This window comes from Callorhinchus milii, unplaced genomic scaffold, assembly GCF_018977255.1.
Source record: "Callorhinchus milii isolate IMCB2004 unplaced genomic scaffold, IMCB_Cmil_1.0 Scaffold17, whole genome shotgun sequence".
NCBI classification, from domain to species: Eukaryota; Metazoa; Chordata; class Chondrichthyes; order Chimaeriformes; family Callorhinchidae; genus Callorhinchus; species Callorhinchus milii.
Window position 1 is genome coordinate 3,120,141 of NW_024704758.1, and position 9,564 is coordinate 3,129,704.

Below are 9,564 nucleotides of genomic sequence, written 5' to 3' on the forward strand. Positions count from 1 at the left end.
TCCCATTTTCCCCCAGACCTCATGCCTGCCTCCCTGCAATCTTAAACCTGGCATTTGGACGCTGCTCAGCAAATAGTTAGCAGAGCCAGCAGAAGTCAACACCAGTTTGACATGACATCTTGCTATATAAATGAGCCACGAGTGAATTGAGAGTCAGCAGTTAACACACATAGATTGAATGCAACAGCTTTCCGTACGCAACTGACGTGCACTGACTTCTGGGGTCTGTCTGCTCACCTGGTGGATAAGCATCTGGGGATTCTCTTGGGGTAGTTCTGAGCGGTTTGTAAGAATCTACAAAAGCAGAGCAAAAAAGCGCCAGAGTTAAGTGAACAGTTAGAAACACAACAGCCTTACGACTCACTGGCCGTAGATGATCAACAGATAATTTAGCAACCGAGCGTTTAGCAGGAGATTTACGTTTTTTGTTTGTTTGTTTGTTTGTTTTGATTTTGCTGCTGGTGTTTCCTTCCCCAAAAAAAGGAGTTCTCGAAATAATACGACCACAGCAACTTATATTTCACGCAGGGCAGTGTCTTGGAGAGCTTAACAGTGGCAAAGCCTGACGCTGAGCTGGGGTGGGTGGGGGAAGGAGGAAGTGACCGTAAGTGCGGTCAAAGAGGAAGGTCTTCAGTCGTGATCTAAAGGATGGAGCAAGATGGTCAACCAATGCCCCCTAGTTTGTAGAATTGATATTAAGTTGCTCTCGTCCCCACGTGTCGTGCTTGCTCACTGGCACTGATACGCGTTTCAGAGTCACTTTTGGCGTGTGATTGAAGTAACACACTCAATGTGACTCAACCGCTGGCATTTCTGCCTCTGCTTGGAAGGTGTCCTGCCAAGCAACTGTGGCTCTTAATGATAATAATAATAAACACCACAGTGAGTGTGTGAACTGCTGTTAATGTAGCCAGAAAGCAAAAGCTAATCTGCACCAAAAACATCCCACAACTTCCCTCAGCAACCTAGGATACATGCATCCGGACTAGGTGACTTTTCTACTTTGAACAATGCTAACCTGTCAAGTACCTTCTCTCCATCTATTTTTATCCTATCCAATTTCTCTACCTCCTCCTCCTTTACTTTGACATTGGCAGCATCCTACCAATGGAAAATACTCATTCGGTACCTCATCCATGCTCTCTGCCTCCACAAGAAGTTTTCCTTTTTGGTCCCTAATTGGTACCCACCCTTGCTTTGACCATCCTTTCACTCTTTATGTGTTTATAGACGACTTTAACGTTCCTTTTTATACTCTCTCTTTGCCCCTCTTATTTCCTTTTTCAGTTCTCCTGAACACTCTGTATTCTGCTTGATTCTCTAGTGTATTTTGAACCTGACATTTATCATAAGCCTCTTTTTTCTGTTTCATTTTAACCCCAATTTTCTTTGTCATCCAGGAAGATCTAGCTTTGAATGCCCTACCTTTCCCCCTCATAGGAATGTGTTGGTCTGTACCCTAACTATCTCCTTCTTGAAGACGTCACATTGCTCATTTACCATTTTACCCGACAATCTTTGCTTCCAATCCACCTTGGCCAGCTCTCTTTTCAACTCACTGAAATTAGCCCTCTTCCAGTTGAGTATCTTCACCTTTGATTGTTCATTGTTCCTTTCCCTTAGTAATCTAAACCTATTATGTACTGGAATCCTCATGCAGGGCTCGAACCCATAACCTTCTGGCATAGAGGCAAGCATGCTACCAACATCAACAGAAATAAAACTCTTCTTGTTTGTTTGCAAACACATGACACTCTGCCGCCAAAACATTGGAACAAAACTGAGACTCAGCTCCTCCGCTTCTTCTCCCATAACAACAACAAGGCTTTTTGATAAATGAATTTTTACCGGTCCCTTTAACAAGAAAGTTTTCGGTCACATCGATCTCAGATAATAATAATAATAACAATATAATAATAATGATGACAATATAAATTTACAATATATTCTGTGAAGCACTTTGAGATGTCTCAATGAAGTGATAAGGCATTACATTAAATCCAAGGATGATTCCTTGCATTTAATATAGCTCCTGATCATGTCTTCGAAATATCTTAAAACACTTCACAGGATTTACTGTAAAGTGTAGCACCACGGATTTGTGGGTGACAGGACAGCCAATTTGCGCACAGCAATGTTCCACAAAGAGCCATGAAGTGAGTGACCAATTTATCTGGGAGATCATTGGCTTGGCCAGGATACTGGTAGAAAACTCTCCTCAAAAACTCCTTTCAGAAATAAATACATACAGGTTTGTTCCATCGATTCCTTCTTGAACTGCCTGCGTCATTGCACTAGGTATGTTCACTGCTGTTAAAAAATATATACAAAAGTTAGAGAAGACTTTGGAACGAAATAAAGGAAATACCCTTCAATAATGTGATGTAAAATAGTTCCTCATATTATTGTGAAATCTGTAAATCTAAAGCAGAGATTTACCAACTAATTTTGTGAAATCCTACTTTCTAAGACAGAACGACACACCAATAAGATTCCCTAATGTAAATGTTTCCATTTCCTGTACAGGCTCTTTTAACGGTCTCTCAAAGTAAGCTTCACAAATTATTCCCTGTAATATAATAATGAATAATCCTTGCATTTGACATAACGCCTTATCATGTCTTCGAGATGTCTCAAAGGGCTTCACAGATGTACTGCAAAGCGAATAAACTGTATTTGTGGGCAAAACGCGACAGCTAATATCACACAGCAGTGTCCCACAAAAACGATCCACCAATTGACTAACTAATAACCGGGTTCCTACTTACTGCTGGGTAAACAGAGGCACGTGGACAAAGGAAATTTGCCCAACGTTTCGCTCTGCCCGGGAATCGAACCCAGATTCTCTCACTAATAATAATAATCCTTGCATTTGATATACTGCCTTATCATGTTTTCAAGACATCTCAAAACATCTCACAGAATGTACTGTAAAGTGAATTGACTGTATATCTCATGGGTGAAACACGGGAGCCAATTGCGCACAGCAGTGTCCCACAAACAGTCGTGGATTGAGTAACCAATTTATTATTACGTTTTTTCGAAGGAATTATTATCCCCGGAAAAGCATTCCGCCAATCGACTAACAACCGACTACAGTAATCGACAATTTACTGTTACATAAACAGAGTCGTTTGGAGTAAGGAAACTTGCCCTACCGGGAATCGAACCCAGGTCTCTCATGAGTGCTCTAACCACTCAGCTACAGGACTCCAAATGATGGGTATGATTGGTAGGTTAATGCTGAGATCCTACATCTTCTGGTAATGGGATTGAGACTGACCCCCAAACCCGTTTCATTTAGGGCTGTGTAGAGAAGAACATTTCATCCTATTTATCTGAGCTGGATTCAACCCCAGGTTCCAGAGGTCAAAGGACAGCGTTACTCCCCAGTCCCTTTGTTAACTGAGTCTAAAATTTCACTTACTATCCGTCCGTGCGATACAAGGATTTTCTCTGAGATCTGCAGGTTCTTCGTCCTCGGCAAGCCTGCAAAATACAGGCAAAAAAGCACCAATAAACAACTGTAAACATAGCCGCGGGTAGTTTATGACTTATATGCATTCCAGATTATAAAGAGAGATTTAGAAAGATTACCCATCCTGAGAACATTTGACAATCCATCTTTTCATTGTGGAGTGGAAACTTTGCCTGTCAATCGATATGTCCCTTCTCTCGGGGTCAAGCATATTGTGTAGCGAGTGCAGCCGGCCGTGCTCAGTGCTCTGCCCTGTCATGTCATGCAAGTACTGAACGATCACCGATGCGGGCACTTTACCTGCAGTGAAAAGAACAACAAAAAGAAAAGAAAAGCCACCTTCAGCTCAGCAGGACGCAAGCGTTTCGACCACAAAATACACAGTCAATTCACTTTAAGGTATATTCTGTGAAGTGCTTTGATACGTCTCGAGGACATGACAAAGAGCTATATCAAATGCAAGGATTATTATCCTGTCCAAAAAGTATCAGAGTAATTTTAAAGATGTACTGTACGGTGCAAGATGAGATATAACTCTTCCCGGATGGACATAAGATGCAATATATTCTAGTTATAAATTTTAGCTTAATGTTTAATGTGGGGGTTTATATGTGTGTAGAGACTGGTTACTTTTGTGCTTGTAAAACTGAAGAATAATGACTATCAGGACTAGATATTTTCCTTTTTGGATACCTTTGGAGTGAAATTTTTCCTGCTCCCCAATTCCCGAGGGTCAATGGAGAGATATTCAATTTATGTCAGTATCAGCTACTCCAAGGTCAGATTTCGCCCAGAAAATATACAGTCAATTCACTTTACAGTATATTCTATGAAGTGTTTTGAGTCATCTCAAAGACTTGATAAGGCGCTATATCAAATGCAAGGATTATTATTATAGATCAGCATCGTTAGATTCCCTATTTCATAAATGAGTCCAGCATCCTACCCTCAACCCCTTACAACTGTAATTACTTGTGCAATTCATTGAACAGGTCATCTGAATGTTTCAAACCAGCTGCATGCGATGAAAACAGTCTCACTCAGAGCCTCAATACCTGTTCCCTCGGTGTCGCACACCTTGAAGGTAATATTCAGTACATCCTCTTCTGAGCATATCCCAATCTCCTCACAGCCATCCACGGAATCTTCTGAAGGGCAGCTCTCAAAACTACCTGTTCAAAGTTTTAGCCACAAGTAGGACAGAAAAATAGGTGTTATTTATAATAATATAATAATGCTTGTATTTGATATAGCGCCTTATCACGTCGTTGAGATGTCTCAAGGCGCTTCGAACAGTGTAGAAAGGAAGTATCTGCTTTCACTCAATTATATCTTAATCTATGGAGCATGGCTTCTTGGGACTGCCTCAAAATTGTACCATGCAGGAAGTCACCGTGAACAATAAAGTAATGGTCAGCATAACAGTGAAAGCACCGGTGGTTTTTATTGTATCTATCTATGTGATATAATAAAATAATAATAATCTTTGCATTTGACATACATCATTGAGACGTCTCAAAGCGCTTCACAGAATTTCCACTGTAAAGTGGATTGACTGGGTATTTTGTGGGTGAAACGAGGCAGCCAATTGTGCACAGCAGTTTCCCATAAACAGTCCTTTTTTGGAGGGATTATTATATCCGGAAAGCAATCTGCCAATCGACTAACAACCGGGTTCCTACTCACTACGAGGTAAACAGAGGCGTGTGGAATAAAGAATATTATCCAAGGTTTCACCACACGCAGGAATCGAACCTGGATGCTCTTGTTTGTGAGGCGAGTGCTCTGTACTATGCTACGGGACTTAGTGTAGACCGGATCACTTACAGCTGGCACTGATGAATTCCACACGTCTTGCAAAGACGTTGCGATGGCCGGTCAACTCCTCGTGTTCGTTCAGCCCAGCTGCAGAGGATGCACATTCAGCCACGCTTCCGACTTCGCTTCCATCCACAGACAAACAAATCGTGCCGCTGTCCATTCTCGAGTCTATTTGCCAGAGAGAACGGGAGCCTGCAATCTCCACGCCCTCGTGGTCCACTGTCTGGCTCCTCTGGAGCACGGGGACATTGTCACCACGTTCAGCACACTGGTCTGTTGCCAAACTCATTGTCTCCCCAGTAAGCCTGCAACGGGGTGAATCAGCAAAGAATATGGTGTAAAAACAGCTATGGTCATGATGGGCCATGGAGTCTCAGATTGCCAGGCAGTCAGTCACCCAACACGGCCTGAACCGGACGTGCAGTTACAGGAGTCGACGGCAACAAAGTCGAATTGGAATAAAAAGCTCAGTGACACCAAACGTCAGGCGGTATCACTGTCCGGTGACACTGATTTCCCTGTTAATGTGCCAACTCATCTCTCAACACCAGAGCTTCACCTGTTGATCTCCAGCGCATTGGTTGCAAACTCGCTCCAAATTCATTTAACGTGTGTGCTTATCTGTACTGCAGCAAATGTATCGATCTGATATCCCCCAAACTCTGCACAGGGGGTAGTTTTTATCAATACTGTACTGCTTTGGCCCATCATCCTTTAAATTCATTTTGATTAGTGCGGTCTTTTAACCCCTCCCTCCCCACCACCCGCTCTCACACATACACATTGATCTTAAAAATTTATACACTGGGAGCTGAAGTTTACATCAATAATTAAGTGCTATTCTTACCCACCGCCGTAACGTCACTCAACATTTTATATAAACATTTTTTTAAAAGGTGCGGAAAGACAAAACAATGGTTTATGAGTTGAGTAAAGCAATGAAGCGCAAATATATTATATATAATGCTAATAATAATAATCCTTGCATTTAATATAACGCCTTTTCACGTTGTTGAAAGGTGTCAAAGCGCTTGATAGAATATATTGCAAAATAGATTGACTGTGTATTTTATATAAAATATATATTTTATATATATCTGTGCTTCACACTTACAGGACTGGATAATAATATTAATGCTTCCATTTGACACAGCGCCTTATCACATCTTTGAGACGTCTCAAAGGCTTCACAGAATATACTGTAAATTGAATTGACTGTATATTTTGTGGGTGAAACGCGGCAGCCAATTCCGCACAGCTGTGTCCCACAAACAGTTGTGGAAAGAGTTACCAATTTATGATTATTATTAATTTTTTTTTAAGGAATTATTACTCCGGAAAAGCTATCCACCAATCGACTAATAACTGGGTTCTGACTTACTGCTAGGTAAACAGAGGCTTGTGGAGTAAGGAAACTTACCCATCATTTCGCCCTGCCTGGGAATCGAACCCAGGTCTCTCGCCTGCGAGTCGAGTGCTCTAACCACTGAGCTACAGGACTGCACCAAGGATTATTATTATTATTATTAATCAGGACAAGTACTCGGGAAGTAAGTTAATTAAAGGGGAATGGGGTTCAAGGCAAGGTGGTGAAATCAGATTAAAAGATTTGCCACAATCTAATAAACTGGCTTGAGAAAGCTGGATGCACCCTGTGACCTATATTGATCCTCTATGTGAAACAAGGGGAGATATATATATATATATATACCTACATAGATAGTTCACAATTTCCAAGATTCACGGGTTGGTTTTAGCTCCATATGGGAATTAGATACTTGGTACTTATAAAAGAAAGATTTGCAGGGCTATGGGGTAAGAGCAGGGGAGTGGGACTAGTTAATAACTCTTTCAAAGAGCCAGCACGGACAAGGTGGGCCGAATGACTTCCTTCTGTGCTGCAAGATGCTACGATTCTATGATATAATAATAATAATCCTTGCATTTGATACAAATGTCCTCGAGACGTCTCAAAGCGCTTCACAGAATACACTGCACACACTTGTACCTCTATGCACAGCCTATCAGTGCAGAACAAGCCTGTACATACAAGCAAAAATACCTGTAGGTACAATATTCTGGTGAGCAGTGCACTTTGCACTGTACAAGCCACCCATGTGGAGGTTACGCGACCACATCACTCCCACCCTCGCTCGCCTCCACTGGCTCCCCATCCCCCAGAGGATCGAATTCAAGATCCTCATCCTCACCTACAAGGCCATTCACGGCCTCGCTCCCTCCTACCTCTCCGACCTACTATCCCCCTACCTACCTGCCCATACCCTCCGTTCCTCTGGCTCCGGTCTGCTCCACATCCCCCGCCCCAACCGCCCTACCATCGGTGGCCGGGCCTTCAGCCTCTCAGCCCGAGGCTCTGGAACTCCATCCCCCAGTGCCTTCGCCGCCTCCTCCCTTTCCTCCTTCAAGGCCGGTCTCAAGACCTTTCTCTTTGACCGTGCCTTCAGCTCCCTCTCGACTCTCTACCCCCTCCTCGCTCCCTCCCTTCCCTCCCCTCACCCTGACCATTTCCCCCCTGCTCGGGTCCTGACCCAACTGTACAGCGCCTTGGGACGTCCTCCCGACGTGAAAGGCGCTCAATAAATGGAATCTTGTTGTTGTTGTTACCTGCCCATGTAATGTACCTCCCTCACGTAAAAAATCGCGCACTCCCCACAAGACAAGTGTGTTTCATACACAGATAATAATAGCAACACATAATAAAGCCACAATAAAGCATTCTGCCACCTTTGGAGCAACCCAACTGCACAGGGCTCAGCACGCCTTCATTGGAATTGCTTGTTTATTATTCATCAGGGTGTCCTTGTTACTGCAAAACTGGTGATTAAAATAGTCTTAACATGTTCGGAAACGCTGGAAAAAACGCGATCAGCCCTTTTACCTTGTGGATTCCCCCCCAAAAAATACACACACACATACACACACACACACAACAAACACACACACTTTACGCTTTATCTATAAACTATTTGAAATGACAATACTAAAAAAAAATCACAAACTGTAACACTGCCTACCTTTAGACAGCATTTCGAGGCCAGAAAACAGATCTGCTGTAAATTGCATGATCTGTGCTGTAATTCCGGATTGGGGAAAGCGATGATGGTTTCAGCTTGAAGTGACTTTGCACCTTAACACAAAAGGTGCGCATATTATTTTGGCACAATGCAAATTTCACCTACTCGGTCACGGAGCATAAAGCTCTCTGGCTGTAACATGTAATATGTAATATAGTATTCCTGAAACGTCGAGGCTTCGGCAATGTATTCGCCTGGGCTATGGATGTAAATTTCGCCTGTTGAATGAACTAAACTGAAGCTCACTTCAAAACCAGCTGACGAGAGGAGAAAGCTCCCACTTTCTAAAAAAAAGCCACCTTTGAAAGCTCCCACTTTCTCCTGTGAGGGTTGATTTACCCTTTAACATCACAAGCAAGGAATTGATCCAAACCAGGCATACCATACCGTAACTGCACCATCGCTGACTTTACCGGTGTCAAATAAATAAGTCTGCACCTTTTTACTCACTGGATTCACGCCTTTGCACGTTGCAACTCGAGATCAAACGATACTAGAATCGATATCTGATGCAGTGTTTACAATGGAATTTTTTTTAATGCAACCACATTAAACGGTTAAAGCGTTTCATGTCTCCCTACCCAAGGATGATATTTTATATACATGGAGATCTCCTCGTTTTCAGAGACGTGAACGAAACTGCCCATTTTAATTTTAATCCACCACTGTTTGTGGGACACTGCTGCCACGTTTGGCCCACAAAATATAGTCAATTCCTTTTACAGTATATTCTGTGAAGCACTTTTGAGATGGTTCGAAGATGCGATAAGGCGCTGTACCAAATGCAAGAATTATTATTTTGATATTATTATTTTCCACCTGTTCAGTTACGCTTTCACTAGGACACTAAATACCTTGGTAGTAGATTATTTCTGCATTTTCTTTAGAAGACAAATCAGTTGGAAACGGAACGGGACGTGAATCGATTCGATCAGCAAGCTCTCGAGAAATTGACTTGCCCAAAAGACTGCTCAAGACCTTTAACGGTCAAGATTTATAATCAGTATTTAGTACTGTCCCTTGAATCTTTCCAAATTGGGAGTCTTACTGCAGTGACATCTAGAGCTAAACACAGTGCATTTCGTTTGAATCCATTGCCTGAATTCAAAGGTAGCACCTTGGACGATGGGAAGATTTTATCCTAAGTTGTCCTGTTCAGCCCATTGTTAT

The 9,564-nt window shown here is 42.4% G+C and overlaps 1 long non-coding RNA gene across 1 annotated transcript; it reads right to left on the reverse strand.

Moving 5' to 3' along the window:
- Nucleotides 1–238: 238 nt before the first annotated feature.
- Nucleotides 239–3,535, reverse strand: LOC103189074. The gene is made up of 3 exons (XR_489033.2): nt 3,428–3,535; nt 2,250–2,310; nt 239–294 (listed from the first exon to the last, which is right to left on the reverse strand). It is a non-coding gene; the product is annotated as an uncharacterized LOC103189074 (long non-coding RNA).
- Nucleotides 3,536–9,564: the final 6,029 nt, after the last annotated feature.